Source organism: Phyllostomus hastatus, unplaced genomic scaffold (genome assembly GCF_019186645.2).
Source record: "Phyllostomus hastatus isolate PE091 unplaced genomic scaffold, TTU_PhHast_1.1 phas_scaffold_39, whole genome shotgun sequence".
NCBI classification, from domain to species: Eukaryota; Metazoa; Chordata; class Mammalia; order Chiroptera; family Phyllostomidae; genus Phyllostomus; species Phyllostomus hastatus.
In genome coordinates this window covers 26,625,612-26,642,756 of record NW_025334028.1, presented here as the reverse complement: position 1 = coordinate 26,642,756, position 17,145 = coordinate 26,625,612, and the positions used below count along the sequence as shown (strand labels likewise).

Here is a 17,145-nt window from a genome sequence, read left to right as displayed (position 1 = left end):
GAGATTTCTCTCTGGACACTCTGTGGTTGGGTAGAGCAGTTGAAGCTGATAACGGTCAAATTGGGACATTAATTGAGAGCAATCAATATTATACCATGCAGGAGATAGCCAAAATATCCAAATCGATAAAGTTATTGGTGAGAGTGAAAAATGTGTTTTTATTTTGTGGAAAAAACTAAACGGACTTTCTGGCCAACCCAGTGCTTTCATACTTTTCCTAATTTGATGTTACTGTTGCACAGTTTGCCTCAGATTCATTCGAGGGTTCTTGACTGAGTGGCTTTCAGAGTTGGTCTTAGGAGTCATATCTGAAAGATCCACATCTGGTATCATTACATTTTTTTTTCTTTTTCTCTCTTGATTAGATCAGAATGAGTGCTAGTTTTATGTTCTGAAACCAAAACTGATTAATATGGCTGAACATTTACCAAATCTCCAAGTGAAACAAGTTTCTGCTGGATTAAATAACTTTTCATTCTGGCCATTATTTGTTCATTTATCTCAATATCTTTGAGATTGTGAGAACCACCTAGGTTCCATTCGCAAATGTCACAGGCATGGATGGAGAAGACATCCCCTCAGGAATACCAAACTGGCCTTCACTCAGTGCTCCTCAGGACTAGACCTCCCCGAGCCGTGAACCCTGGCACCAGTGTTTCCATGCAGTGGCTAGTATTGTGTGCAGCTAAGAGGCCTCCAGATTGTTTTCCTTTGGCAGTCAACCCTTTAAGAGTTGCCACAAATTCTTTTTACCCACTCACTATCAAAAACCTTAAAACAAGGTGTGAAGCATGAGAAGGTCCCCAAATAGGACCCTCATATCTGCAGACCTTGGCCTTTCTGAGATCAACATAGCTATTTTGACTAATATTACCTCAAACTGTCACATCTTTGATGACAGAGAGGGTGTTTTCAGTTTTCCAACCAGTGCGGTGTGGCTTGCCCTTCCACCCCAGTGTCCCAAGGATAACACGATGCATGGCGGTTGGGACATATCTCATAAGCAACACTGTTTTAAGATGGACAAAGGGTTTTCCTCTGACAGAATCATGAGCGTTTCTTCCAATCAGGTACCCGTAAGCCTACACAGAGGTACCCTGTACCCTGCTCCAGATGCTGTCCTTCAATGTGTACACTCCTTTGTCAGTGTGGTCACCCAGGATGATGACTTCGGGGGCTTGGTGGAAGTCCTCCTCTGCTCTAGTGCAAATGGTGACACTCTGCAGGAAGGGCGACACCACCTCCTGGTCTCTGTCACAAGGATTTAGAGATTTTCTTCTGCCTGCTTATTGTCAAATAGAACTATGCTAATTTCTTTGTGCATTCTAAATGCTTTGGCACTGGTCAAGATGGGAATGAGGTTGTAGCAGGCAGGAGCAGACGCACTGGTGATCCAGACCTGTGACGGGTCTATGAGGTCTTTCAGGGCTTCTTTCTCCAGCTCTTTTTCTATATGTGACCCCAGGTTCTCTTGAACAATTGCCTTCATCAGCTCATGCCGGAGGTGACACTATAGTATATATGAAGTTGGGCATGCTCCAGGAACTCAATATACCCTCCCTAAAGCAAACCCCTTTCCTCCATGATCCAAAAGCTCTCTCCAGATGATGAGGGAATTTTTGTGGCTCCATTTATTCTTTTCAAACAAATCTTTCAGCCATTCTTGCAAGCATGAATTTGACCACACTGAAGCTCTGCCCCTAAATTTTATCTCTGCTTTTACTCTGAGATTATGGATAAAAATTAATGATATTTTCCAATTTAATTTTTTAACCAATGTGGTAGGTTCTATTTATTTATTTTATTTTACTTTCCAGTTACAGTTGACATTCAGTATTATTTCATATTGTTTTCACATTACAGGATAGTGGTTATATAGTTTACAAAGTGATTCCCTGATAATTCTAGTACCCATCTAGAATTCTAGTACCCACCTAATTGTAATAATTATTACAATATGAGTGACTATATTCCCTATGCTGTATTTTCTATCCCTGTGAACATTCTGTAACTACCAATCTGTACTTCTGAATCTCTTTCCCTCTCTCCATCAGCCCCTTGACCCCTGCTTGCATCTGGCAACTCTCACTTTGTTTCTGTACCTGGGAGTCTGTTGCTGTTTTGTTTGTTCTTTTTATAATTTTTATTTTAATTGTTTTTGCAGTACAATTTTCTATCTTTTACTCCCATCCCAGCCCACCCACTCAGTGTTTGTTCTTTACATTTCAAATATAATGAAATTATATCATATGTGTCTTTTTCTATCTGACTTATTTTACTTAGCATAATATCCTTTAGATCTATCCATGTTGTCACAAACGGTAAGATTTTATTTATTTTTGTGGTTGAGTAATATTTCATTGCATATGTGTACCACCAATTTTTTTATCCACTTGTCTATCTGTGGGCACTTTAGGGCTTCCATAGCTTGAATATTGTAAATGATGCTACAGTGAACATAGGGGTACATATATCTTTTAATATTAGTATTATTGTATTATTTGGATATACATCCAGAAGTGGAAATGATTAGTCACCCAGTAGTTCTATTTTTAATTTTTGATAACCCTTCATACCATTTTCCATAGTGGCTACATCAGCTTACAATCCCACCATCAGTGCACAATCCCACCAGTACTTATTGTTTACTGATTTGGTGATGATAACTATTCTGACAGGTGTGTGGTGATATCTCATTGTGGTTTTCATTTGCATTTCCCTGATGATTAGTGACAATGAGCATCTTTTCATTTGTCTATTGGCCATCTGTACATCCTCTTTGAAGAAGTGTCATTCAGGTCCTCTGCCCATTTTTAATTAGATTGTTTGCTAAGTTGACTCTTAAAGGTAAATTGACCTGAAAAGATTTAAGTTTTGTGCTTGAGGTCAGTGCACTGGTCAATCCACTTTGGAATGTTTATTGCTAGACAATAGAAAACAGATGATAAGATTGTGTCAGTCTCATTCATGCTGCTATGACTTACTTTAATGGCTAAATTAATATTCTTTGACAAGGCACTAAATTCCTGCTTTTAATTATAGACTAAGAAGATAGGATTATATTGGATAATCTTTTAATTTATCTTTATAATGCATGCATTTCCAAATGCAAATAATTATTAAAATTATTTTGAACAACTAAGATTTAGAGCTGTTTGCACCTTAAATGCCAAGGCACTGAAGTTCTTGAAACTGGGCAACTATCTCAGTTGTTATGGACTGAGTGTGTACCCCCAAGATTCATATCTTGACCCCTAATATGATGGCATTTGGAAGTGGGGCTTTGAGAAGAAAATGAGGATTGGACCCTGCTGAATTAAATTAGTAGCCTTGTCTAATTTAGTTCACCAGAGAGCTTTTTAGTCCTCTTTCAGCCATGTGAAGATGAAAGGAGAAGACAATGGCCTGCAAGCCAGGAAGAGGGTCACACCAGAACCTGACCATGCTGTCTCCCTGATCTTAGATCTCCAGTCTCCAGAACCATGAGGAAGAAATTTCTATTACTTATAAGCCCAATCTATGGTGCATAGACAGCCTGTTACAACAGCCTGGACTAATTAGAACATCAGTCAATTCCCTTGCACAAAATAAGTTTGTTGTTTGTGCAAGTATACACTAAAAGGCATCTACTTAAGGTCGAATAACATAAAAGCCCTTTGTTTTTTTTAATAGAAATTGTATTATTTATTTATTTATTTATTTATTTAGTGCAAAAGATTGTTAAAAGAAGCTCTTTTTTCCAACTGCATTTTATTAGCTCAGAAAATGTTTATTATAAAATATTCAGGAAATAAAGCCCTTAAAAGCAATGTTTAGAGCACTTATAAGATCCAGAGTCAAATAGTCGACTGTCTGCACAGTGAGCTAAAATTTCAAAGTGCCACATGTCAGGGATAATAGGGCACATAGCAAATTTCATCCCAGATCATGAGCTGTTGATATATCTCTGGTCTGGAGCTGGCAGTACCCCAAAAACAAATGCAAGCTCTCTTCTTAGAGGAAAGTACCGTGATTGTAGTTCTCAAAATAATTCCCAAATAGTTTTTCAAATATTATGTCTAGCATGTAGTACAGAATATCCAGACATAAAGGGAAATACATGCTATAAGTAAAAGTCAACAAAAAAACAGATCCTGTAAGAGAGAATGCCAACGAATTACAAGAACAACATTAAAGCTCATTAACCACTTAGCTAGAATGAAAAGAAAGACTGAGTAGAGGTGTTATGGATTGAAAAATATAGTAAGGGGTAGGATAGAAGAAGTACCATTAATTTTTTATATGTAACTTCAAAAACACTAGAAAAATATGTTTTTTAAATTTTTTCTTTATCTAAAAAGGACTGATAATTTGACCTAAGTAAAAGAATGATACAAAACTCCCTACCTTTTCCCCTGGATCAGTTCTCTTGTCTCAAAGGGAAGACTGTACTTCTCCTGTAGGTTTTATAATTGCAAATGAATGAATTGGTGAGGAAAATGTTGTCTTAACTGAAGAAACATTGAGCTTACATGGGACACTAGTTGTAGTCAGTATATATATGGGAACATTTTTATTAATTTTCTTCAAGAGTTAGTTAAGATATAGGCAAAGGGAGAGTCACAGATAGGTTCAAAGCCCACAAGATGATGAAGGTAACACTCATCTCCACCAAAAAGTTCAAGAACTCCTCATAAATATTATAGAAACAATGAAAATGATTAACAGTACTTTTATAGGTGACAGTATTTCCTGTCTTTCAGTGGTTTCTAACATTGTTACCAAGGATTATTTTTTATTATTAATACTCATGACTTTAGTTATTAAAAATATCAGTCTTCAAATTGCATTTAATAGCTAACTCAATTCACTTGTCCATGGTCAAGAGAATATATAATTGGACAGCAAAAAATAACCAGTATACTGTAGGTTTGACATAAGTGAAGATGAAAGCTAATATTCTATTTTTCCATTATTAATTCACTGTTTGCATTCATTCCCTTATTTATTCCCTAATGCATTAATTATTGAGTGTTTTTCATGTATCAGAAACTGAATCCTTATTGTGGTTAAATACAAGGTTCTTAAAAGTTTTATGACATATTAAAAATTGTTCAAGATCTCCCTAGTACAAACTCTGTAGACTGAAATTTTTGGAAGGTCCAATTTTTTACATGGAAAAATTAATGCCTGTAGAGGTTAAGTGATTTGCCCCAGTTTGTATAGACAATTCATAGTTGCAATACCTCTAGGTACAATATTAATTGTAAATATATTAATAATACTCAAAAATCAAAGATGACATTTTTGTCTTCTCTCTTAAGATCTGCCATTACACTTAGCTAAATAATTATTGCAGAATAATTTGTACCATAACTTTTCATTGAAACCATCAACAATTTTCTCTTTAACCTCTAATCAGAGAAACATACTTCTGGGTCTCAGTCAATTCTCCTTCCTTGTAAATGGCCTTTGACTCACTACTATAGCTGGGAAGTATGGTCAGGTAAGCTTGTCATCAAGCATGTGGACAAAAGCCCAAAAATGCTGGAGCAGCTAAACTGTGGCAATAGATCAAGACAATTGCTACATAGATAATACTGATCAAGGGGGAAAAGGGGAGTGACAGAACAGAGTATTTTTTTAAAAAGCACCTGTTCAACAACCAACCTGGATCAAATCTTCTTAAAGTTTAAAGTCAGATGAAATCAGGACTATTCTACCTCCCCATAGGTAGATAACTTCTTAAACATTTAGACTCTACACTTTTAATAGAAGCTGACTGCATCTTCATTATTTATTTATTCCAGAATGCACTTACAAATATGGACTATCATTATTTTGGTTTGTTATACCATTAGCTTTAAATTTTTATAAACCACTGAACAGGTGACAAATGGGAAGTTAAGGGGGTTTATTGTTATAAGAAAAGTATGTAAGTAGGAAATATCCTTGGTACAACAGAAAAACTAAAGACTAAAATTTACTAAATCCATTTTGATAAAAGTGTATTTTTTCAGCTTTCAAAATAGTAAAGTTGTCTTAATGACTGAAATGTGTTTTAAAATCTTAAACCAGAAAATTTGTTTTATTTTTGTTTTTTCAAAATGGCCAACTTACTTTTATTTTGATATGTTCCCATTTGTAGGGATATACTCCACATGCCTTAGAAAGGAATTTATAATCATTGATGGTTTTCTAATTGAGCATGTTTGGATACTTGAAGTTTTCTTTCACAAGAAATATTAGTTTAATGAACACCTTAGAGATCACAACAAGTAATCTTTTGATAAAAGCTTTGAAGAAATTGTTACTCTAGATTTAGTTAGCCTGCCAAGAAAACTGGTCAGTGATGTGGCAGTAAAAAATTAAAAGAAAAATCTTGGGAAAAATAAAAGAATTGGAATAATGCTAAAATTAACAAAAAGTCATTACAGTTTTAATTATTTAATAATTTTTAATATTGTTTAAGTACCTCTTCTGTGACAAGCACTAAGAAAATCTCTGCAGAAAAAAATTAGATCCTTGCCTTCTATTAGATCCTATAAGTCTTCTTATAGTTAAATGGGGAATGCAGAGATGATAACAAGCAATTACAATACAGTGTGCTAAATTCCACAGAAGGCTGTTAGGAGGTATCATAGGACATAGGAGAGGTACCTAATTTAGGTTTGGAGGATCAATGAAGGCTTCTAAGGAGATTATCTTTAAGACCTGATGATGAATAAATGTTAGATAACGAAAAGGTTGAGAACTAGAAGAATGTTCCCAATGGAGAGGACTTATATGAAGGCTAGAAATTATAATCGTGAATATATAATAGATCTCCCCACTGCTTAGAAAATATGGTGAGATGCTAGCAAATACAGTCAGGAGGCAAAATCATTCCGCTCCGATTTTGCATCTGTCTTTGCCACTATGAAAAAGTTACTATTAAAATAGAATGGATAGAAAACACCATTAAGAGTGAATTGAAGTCCCAGAATATATAAAAAGAAGAAATTATAAAAAGCCACCCAGACATTTTAAATGAGTTCTAGTTTGCAGCCATAGACAAATTACATGCCCACGTGTTGAAAGGACTTACAGATGTAATCACAGGATGATTGGCAGTAATCTATAGAAATCATAGAGAAAGGGGCTGCTGCCAGGAGATGTGATCTGAGCAAATATCACCCGAATTCTCTCACGTGGTAAAAAGGCAGACACCAAGAACTATTAAATCAGAATATTGATATTTAATAGCATTGTAGAATGGATTATTCTAACAAGGAATTGAGAGTTTTTAGAAAATAATGGAACTACCTGTAGGACCCATCTGAGATCAATACAAAAATTCCTGCCAAATTAGCCTGACTTTCTTTTATATACACAAGGTGAGTAGCCTGAGAGATTTCAAGAGGTTGGGAGGTTGCAATATTGGTATGTGGATAAGGATTTTGGTGGAGTCACTCAGAATGTCCTTGTGCACTAACGTAGATGTGTGCCTGAAGGATAGTAGGGGTGGAGGATGTGTAGTTGTTCACACAACTGTATGTGACTAGTAATTTGGTGTTAGCTTTTTAGGGAGGTTTCTCATGGTGTGTCCCATGGCTTTGTTCTTGGTCTTTTCTTGGTCACGTTTTAAAATCTGATCTGGTTAAGAGACATCACTCTGGAAGGAGTAAACTAGCATATTGACTAACAGAACTTAAAAATATCTTAGCAGATAGAACAATGCATATAAATCAGGAATTTTTATTTTTATTTTTTTATTTTTTAGGGCACAAATGTTTATTTTATTATTTCATCACCATGGAAGAAAACAAGTAGGTTTTATTTTTTACTTTTACTTATTTTCTATTATTTTCAAAAATTGTTCAGTTACAGTTGTCCAGCATTTTTCCCCATTGCTCTCCCCTGCCCCATCCTCCTCCCTACTCCCACAGTCAATCCCCCCTATTGTTGATGTTTAAACAATAAAAAGCAAAATAAAAAACAAACTTTAGGTCCTTTTCTTAACCAAAAACTGCAAAAGATGCACCTGCTTTGGAAAAAAAAAAGTGAACTCAAAGTAAAACTGCATTAATAGAAGAACAGTTTCCAAAATGAGGGAAAGGCGGTAAGACTGAGTCCTGTTATTTCACTGAACTTGGGCTCTAGTCAGACCCTACCTGAGTATCACATTAGTTATAGATGCACAGTAGACAGAAGACATGTGATTTTCTCAATGTCCATTCCACCTGCCCTGCTGATACCAGCAACAAGGTTTGAGTGGACTTGACCTCACCACAGTTTCAAGGGTAGGCGATGTCAAGACCAATCAGGAAAATTCCATCTTCCTTTGCACTGTTATTGGTTCAATTAATTAAAGCCGAACTTATCAGTGTGTGGCATTCCCCTGGTTTTAGGGATTGGTTGGGGGTAGCCAATTGATGTAAATCTCAGTGTTTTCTTTTTCTCAGCAGTTAATGGGAAGCAACCTGCCTCTCCGGCTGAATGAGGCTTCCTGCAGCACTAATTGCTGCTGGCAGGCGTCCAACAACTGTGAAGGAAGTCAGTCTGGGAGAAAGTTAGCACAGAGATAAGCTAGAGAACAGCAAACCGAAAGAAAATGGACTCAGGGCTCAACCTGACTACGCTGAAGTTGACACAAGGCTGGGATTTTTACGTGTTCTTTAAGCCAAATTGAGTTCTTTTTTTAAATCACCTGTAACTGAAAGCATTCTAATCAATTCAAGAGCATATTCTAAGGAGATTATTGTTATAACAGAGGCCACACCGTACGAAGTTTGGAAGAACTCAAGAAGAGGAAAGCTCAAGGGTTGTATATATTTAGGAACATCTGCCTCATAGAAGAAAGGATGGATTGTTGTTACTGTCTGAGAATTCAGGACTAGGGCTATTGCTACAGAGTCGTGGGAAGGGAAATTTTGACTCAGTATAAGACATTGAGAATTACTCTTTCAAAGAACATTTCTAATTTTTAGCGGCATTCCATTGTAGAAAGAACTGCTTGCCAATTACTGGAAGTGCTAAAGCAAAGAATAATGAACCATCTGTAAGTTCTATTTAGCCCCAGGATTTGATGGCATTTTGCCATGCCTCACTGTTTAAATGGCGATAAGGTAGTTGCTGGATTGAAAGAGCTTTACTCCTGCCTTGGCCTCCCTGTATGACCTGATCTACCTTTTCTCTGGTCTGTATCCTCATCTGAAGAGTGACTGGGTTAGAATAAATGGTTTCTAAAACTGTTTCTAGCTCTAAACATTTTTGCCACCCAAAGAAAACAGTTCGAATTGTGGCAGCAGGGCTTTAGGCCTGCTACCACTGGACATAACAGTAGAAATCTAAAAATGGGAAATTAGAACATTCGCTTCCTATTCCTCACATCACATCTCCAAGTTAGAGTGGGGATTTCCCTGGGAAATACCACCTACATCTAATTCTTAAAGACATCATGAGCACATTTAAGAAATGGAATCTTCTATCAAATGAATTATAAAATACTTGACCAATTAACAAGCAGGTATTGAGAACCTACATCCCCAGGCCTGTGGTAGAAACTATGATAGAGAAAAGCTTATTTGCTTAACTTTGTGTAAGATACTAAGTAAATCATAATCTTTCAGTGCAGAACCTTCTCTGTTATCCAGAGGCCACAAAATATCTTTCTTAGCTTCTGCTCTTATACTGAACCCAGCATATTGCTAAGATTCTCAATAGGGAAAGAAAAAAAGAATAGAAAATGTATCATTATAAGTTTTTATTACATTATTGTAAGAGATCCTTTAAATAAAGGTTAAAAGTCTATTTTATACTACACACACATGCAATATTATGCTGAAATCATATTAAACAATAGATAAATATTTTATGCTAACTTCTTTAAATGTATACATTTTAGGAAATATAAATCAGCAAATAGAGGGTTCATAAACATCCTGGGTATGTATCTAATAAATTCCTACTATGTACTTACTACTGTGCCAGTGTAGTGGAATCTGCATAAAATGTGGTTCCTGACTCTTGGGCAATAATACTTAGAAGGACCAAATGGATGAATAAGCCTTTCAATAATTTTTGTGTAGATATGCTAGTCTATGTGGTACATGCCATGAGTGTCAGAGGAGCAGGGGCTGGCAAAGAAATGCTGCCTGGCAGGCTAACGTGGAGAGAGTAGGTCTTAGTTGAGCCTTGAAGGAGATAGAGGCTGAAATCTAAGAGCAGGGGAGATGAAGGGTGCTGCTGAGGTGATGAAAGAGACAGAGATGTGAAGACTCAGAAACAACAGATTTTCATACGGCTATTAGGATACTGACTAATTAGACAGAAGTTGGGGGGGGTGTCATGAAAAGTAAGGATGTGAACAATTCCTGTCATATCTTAAAAGTAAAGCAAAATAATTAAGATTACACAAGATTTGAAGTAGGGAGATTTAGTATGTTTTTGAGCAGGGAATACCAAAAGCCATGCTTATGGAAGTATATGTTTGCAATGAACCACAACATGAATTGGAGAATGAAGAGGATTGCTGGGAAGCCATTCTTTGTGAAAGAGTGTAATAATCTGTGAAAGATGATGTCAAGACATGGGTAGTTAAAAAATTAATAACAAGATTAAAATTTGTATTTAAAAGAAAAGAAGTTTGATAAACTGCACATAATTAATTCATGCCAGATCTCTCAGTTTGGAAAACAGTCATTTTTTTACTTAGTATAAATTACATCAAGCCATCATCTGAGCTTTTATGTATATGTCCTGTCTCCCCAAGCACAACATAAGCTTCTTGTAAACATCTTAGAGACACTACGTCCTGCCTCGCTAAGGCTTCAGTGTACTGAGGAGATGGGACGTGGAAAGGGAAAAGGGAAAATTTGATACCAAGATTTTAAACCTAAGTGACCAAAGTGTTTCATCTACCTCTCTAATAATTTCACAAGGATAGGGTGAATGATTTTTAAAGCAAGTGTTACATTTGAATACTAAACTATAAAGCTGATGTTAATATTACCTTACATATTCATAAAATTTTATTCTGGAAGAACATGACTCATTCTTTCTTTGGTAACAATGGAATGGGAATTAAAATAAATTATTTTCTCATACCAAACTATGCATTAGGTGAGTGTGCAAACATTTGCTCGAGGTCCATTTAATTTTAAAATGTTGTTTTAATTTTTTGTATCTTAGGTGACATATGCAAAGAGCTCAAGCTTTCCACTCCAGTTTGTATTGTCCCCCCACACATTGGACACCAGGGTGCAGTTTGCTCTGTATTATATGTTGTATGTTATAGATCTGGTTTGGATGATGTGCATGATTAATAATTAAAAAGCTCCATGTGCTAAGAAATGCAGAATTCATTCTGGGAATCCAATAAGAATGTAAAGATGCTACATCTATTAGTTATTTCTGCAATTAATCCTGTTGATAGGTGCACAACTGCTTTGGGAAGAATAAAACTACTGAGATAGACCCCAAGAGGAAATCAGTAGCTAAGTTGAAATTTAAAAAAAAACAAAGCAAAATATTGGATATAGTTCATTTGATTTTATTTTGTTTAAATTTTCAGAATATATAGTTGGGTTTCTAAATGATACTGAGTGTTCATTATAGCATGAAGTAGGAAAAAATGTGGTTAGAAGTGGGCTTAGTTTACCATCTCTCTTGAAAGGAGGAAGGCAGTGTATGTGTGCAGAGATACAGGTAAGTTGGAGGTTTGCAGGTGGTAGAAGAAGGATGGTCTTTTTGTGGATTCTTATTACTCACGGAACAAGAGGCAAAATTACCACCTATGCAGGATTAAGTAGATGATACTACAGAGAGGAAAGTGAATGAAATAGTTATTTTGAACTGGAAGAGAAAACTGATTAGTAAAATATAGAATTACTAGGCAGTGCAGATGTTTGCCTTTATAAATTTAAAGTAAAACTGACTGCATTTTTAAATTCAGCTGCACAGGCTTGTGAGTGTAGGTGAAGAACTAGATTCAACCAGGATTAGAATTGTGTCAGGCAAGAAAAATTGCAGAAGAAAGGGGCAAAGAAATAGATGGTGTCTGCAAAGGAGCAATTGTAATAATGCATGGAATCCAAGTAAGTAAAGAGAAAGTAAGAATGCAGAGTGGTAGAAAAATTTTAGGAGTGGAGGTCCTAGATGTTTGAAGTAGAAAGATGATAGATAGTGATCACATTGTGGTGATCACAATGTGGGGTGTTTTAAACTGAGATTTGGAAGAGGAGCTACTATTGATAAGACAGATCTAGTGGGCACTCAAAGAAGTAGATGGTGGAGGGGGCTGGAATCAAGAAACTGTGTGGCCTTAGTTTTGAAGGAATCTTCTCCATATCTATTGAAGTCACCAAGGCTGATGGTAGGATTTGGAACAGAGGGAAGAACCAGTGATCTAAGAACTATAATCTTCACAGAGTGAGAGGCAGTGGCTGGAAAGACTAAAGATAATGGCACCAAATGGTAGGAGACAATATGACAGAGACATCAAGAGAATGGACTCAAGTCCAATTGCCAGGATTCCAATCCTGGCTCTAATACTGTTTAGTTGTTTGACTGCAGACAGTAACTTAACACCCTAGTGCCATAAATGCATCTGTAAAATAAGGACAGGAATATGAGGTGTGTCCAGAAAGTATCCAGCAATGTAATATGAAAAAAGGAGGCATTTATTAAAGAAGATTCAAGATATGAGAAACATTGTACATAGGAATGACATCTCAGTCCCCTTTAAATTAGGCACCTTGAGGCCTCACACAGTTCTAGTCGTCATCACCTGCGCCATTATATTTTCTCAAATCTCACTGATGATCTGAAATCTCTTCCTTTTCAAAGGTGATTTTAATTTTAGGAAAAGCCAGGAGTTGTAGAGCACCAAATTCAGGCTGTAGCAGGGCTGATCACCTTGGTGATTTGATATTTTACCAAAATACTCTACAGGAGGCATGATGCATGAGCAGGAGCATTGTTGTGATGAAGCTTCCAATCACCAGTTGCCCATAGCTGTGGCTTTCTGAGTCATCCAAATAGTTTCTGTGGAGGAATGTTTAAACTTAACACGAATGTGATGCAGGTCTGTTGCTCTACATGCTCAGTCATTTTGAATGCAACAGACACACCACACAGTACACATGCTCACTCAATGGCATCTACCACCCCCTCTGACTAGTACAATGAAGTCATCATTGTTCACACATGTACATTCCAGTCCACTCTCTTTAGCTGCCAGGTTGCATTGATGTCATGCAAATTGCTCTCATTCTATTAACAATGGCTGGACTGTTTTTGGACAGACCTTGTAGCTCAAGGTGTTGTTGTGAGGATTAAATCAGATCAATGCCTGGCACAGAATAATTATATACAGATTCTGTGAGCTTGTGGTGTAAACTGATAGGCAGGATTTTATTGTGTGTATATGTGTGTTGGTGTGCCTATAAGTAAGCATGTATTTTTCCAGGGAACATACAAGAATCAGTAATAAAGGAAAGGACCAGGTCAGACATGAAGTATTGGAGAGAAAAGAGCTGCCACTTGAGAAGACTTCAGGGGAAGCTCTGACCTTGGGGAGGTTCAAGTTTCAGTGAGAGCGCTGAGCAGAAGTTGAAGATACAGGGATTAGTTGATAACAAACTAGCTTCATAAGGCACAAGCAAGGTTTTGGGGTGATGTAGAGATGAAGATTAGGTCAGATTTCAGGTGATGTGCAGAGCCACGTAAACATAATTGTTCTCATCATGATGGGTAATTGGGAGGTCTGGACTGGTCCTACTTAGTCAAGTGTACTGTAAACTTGAGATATATTTCTTCTGGTGACTGTTCCTACAATTTTTTTTTCAGAAGATGGGGCATGAAAGTTCTCCAGAAGACTGGGAGAGCTCCTCTGCAGACAGTGTATAGACAGGAGGAGTCATTGCCTTGCAGTGAAGCCAGAACCTTTCCCAATAAGTGATAAAAAGTGAACTGATTAGTGCTGAAACTAATTCCTGACAGCTAACTCAGGTCTTAAGACTAGATGAAAGTATCTTTAGGTACACATACACACACATACATATATCAATGCACCCACATTTCTTCTTTGAGACATGTATCGTAATAGTAATTATAAAATTGTTTGTTTAGTGGCTATTTTACCTCACAGAATGAGCAGGATGTATGTCTCTTCTATTCACTGATAGAACTTCAGAGCTTTGCACAGCCTGGGCACTATATCTATATCTAATCTACACCTATGTATCTACATTTATATCTATAAGTATAGCTGTATTTATAGCATCCATCTTTGTGAGGGGATTATTTTAGGGGTTGAGTTTCCAAAACAGACTTATTGGCAATGATTATATTCAATTCCAAAGTTTTGTTTCCCAAGGCAGCTGCCCCCATGTTTACTTTTCCATGGTGAATCAAGGTTGTTTTGGAAGGGCAGAGCCGTGGGTAATGGGATTCTGGTCTACAGCTGTTCCAAAGGCTTTACTAGCAGCATCTTTCCAGACTTTCCACAAGGGAAAACAATGGGGACTTGGCCTAAGGAATGGAACACTACAAAATGTTTGACCTTGATTAGCAACAAATGATGAAACTAGCTATAATAAGAGCTCACTTGAACCCTGACCCATGTGGCTTAGTTGGTTGGGTGTTGTCGAAGTGCAAAATAAAAGATCACTGGTTCAATTCCTGGTCAGAGCACAGGTCGGGGTTGCAGTTTCAGTCCCCAGTTGGGGTGCATACAAGAGAGGCAACTGATTGATATTTCTCTCTCCCTTTCTTTCTCCCTCCCTTTCTTTCTCTCTAAACATAAATAAATAAAATCTTTAAAAAAAGTTCACTTGAAGCGTCATTCTTGTAGCCTAAATCAATGGACAAAGAGATCTTATTTTTATGTTGCCTGAAATTGTTCATTGATTATTTCACATAAGCATATTTTTTGTCCCCAACTAGATCACGACTCCCTGGTGACAAGAAGGAATGTCACTTAACTGGATACAGCTGAGCTTCGTTTGGCCAAACCCATTGAGTGGATTATTATTATACTCTGTGAGTTATGTTTGGGCAAGTCATATTGGTGTCATGTAATCCTACATGCAAAAGGCTATCTGGTGGTCAGGACACTGTGGTTAATGGGTGATAAAACAAAGCTGCAGAGCACTGCCACTCTTTTAGTGGGGCCTCTGGAATTAATGAGACCATGTTCTCAGGGCAGACACCAGATCACTTAGTCTGTTCTCCAATAGCAGGAAATGCTGTCTATGGTGGCTATAGTGTACACCTTCATACTTATTTTTCTCACTGGAAATAGTATATTTTAACACTCGCAGATAGCTGCTGTAGCTTTACACTTTTGTATCTGTAGTAGCATGCTCAGTTGAAGCTGACAAGATTTTAGAGTTGGAAAAGCTATCTGGAGACTTTGCTGAAATGAGGCAGCTTATAGTTCGTTCCCTGCACTTTGTTCACTACTCTGATTTAATTTACACCTGATTTAATAGGTCTCTATTCAAATTGAAGAGAAGGTAAAGAGAACACTTGGGTAGAGATTTCATGGAAAGGCAATAGTACTTTGCAAAGAGCCAAAGTCCAGTGAAGTTGAAGCAATGAGCCAGGTTGGACCAACCTAGGACAGGCAACAGCTCAGACTCAGAGAGAGTAGCCAGGAGGTGGAAAAAAGAGATGGTGGGAGAGTTGGGGTTGGAAAGTAGAAGAGCTAAGGGCATCAGGATCACCTGGGAGATGTAGAGCCATGTGGAGATGTGTTCTCATCACAATGCACAACTTGGGAGGTCTGAAACACATCACATATTTGACTTAGTGTAGTATTAGTCTCTTCATCCTAGCTTTGTCTGTTCATTTGGCTAAAATCTCTATCCCAAAGCAGCCATCTTAAGGTAACTCTTTACATCAAGGCTTGGTCTAAATCCATTCATCTCACCCATCTAATGCTGTCACTTCCACAGGTGGCGGGTTATATCAACAGAGGCTGAAAATGAAGGCTGACTTGTTCTTGGCTTTTTCTCCCACATCCACCTTTTCTAACCTGCACAAACAGTGCATAATCCTCACAGAGATTTTTATTTTTAAATTATTTTTATTTGTATTGGTTTCAGATGTACAGCATTGTAGTTACACAATCATACACTTTACAAAGTGTTCTCCCTAATATTTTCAGTACCCAACTGGCACCGTATGTAGTTATTGCAGCATTATTATTACTATTAAATATATGTATTGATTCCAGAGAGAGAGAGGAAGGGAAAGAGAGAGAAACATCAGTGTGAGAGAAACATCGGTTAGTTGCCTCCCATTTGCACCCCAAGAAGGTACCAAACCCACAACCCAGTTATGCACCATGACTGGGAATCGAACCCATGACCCTTTAGGTTCCCAGGACAATATTCCAACCAACTGAGTCACACTGTCTGGGCTGCAATATTATTAATTACATTCCCTATGCTGTACTTTACATTGCTATGACTATTTTGTAACTACCAAGTTTTATTTCCTCAACACTTCACCTCTTTCTTTCAGTCTTCCACCTCCTCCCCTCTGGCAACTACCAGGTGCCCTCTGTGTCTGTGAGTGTCACAGGAGGTTTTAAAATCTAACATTCAAATGGTAGATTTTACACAACATACAAAAGCATGCTCTGTTGTCTTAGTCAGTTGAACTCTTGAATAAATTGTTGTGCCCTAGTTTGGGTCGACATTTTTGACTCTCATTCCTCAGTGATCACATTGCAGCAGTCAGTCTCCCCACTTTCCCCTTACTTCTCTCCACAAGGCAGCCAAAGTGATCTTTCAAAAAATGTAAATCACATCTTGAAACTTTTCTACCTAAAACTCCTTAAATTATTTATCTTGGCATAAAATCCAAATCCTTACCATGGTTTACAGGGTAGTGAATACTTTCACCTTCAAGGTCATCTTTTACTGTTACCTGAAAAGCCATCTTCCACCACAGAACCTTTGTACCTACTTGTCTCTACCCGAAATGCTCATCTTTAACTTATTGTTTTATAAATTAAGCTTACCAATATTTCTAATTGCTTCAGTTACGCACCTGATTATTGCTTAAAGATTTTTGCCTGTCTAGGAAAGTTTTTATTGCCTCTTTATTTCTTAAGTGTATTCTATTGATTATGCTATTACAGTTGTCCCAATTTTTTCCCTTTACTTCCCTCCA

General features: G+C 37.1%; 1 pseudogene; it reads right to left on the bottom strand.

The window, feature by feature from the left end:
• Positions 1 to 407: 407 nt before the first annotated feature.
• On the bottom strand, positions 408 to 16,911 carry LOC123806750 (annotated as a pseudogene).
• Between the last annotated feature and the right edge of the window lie 234 nt (positions 16,912 to 17,145).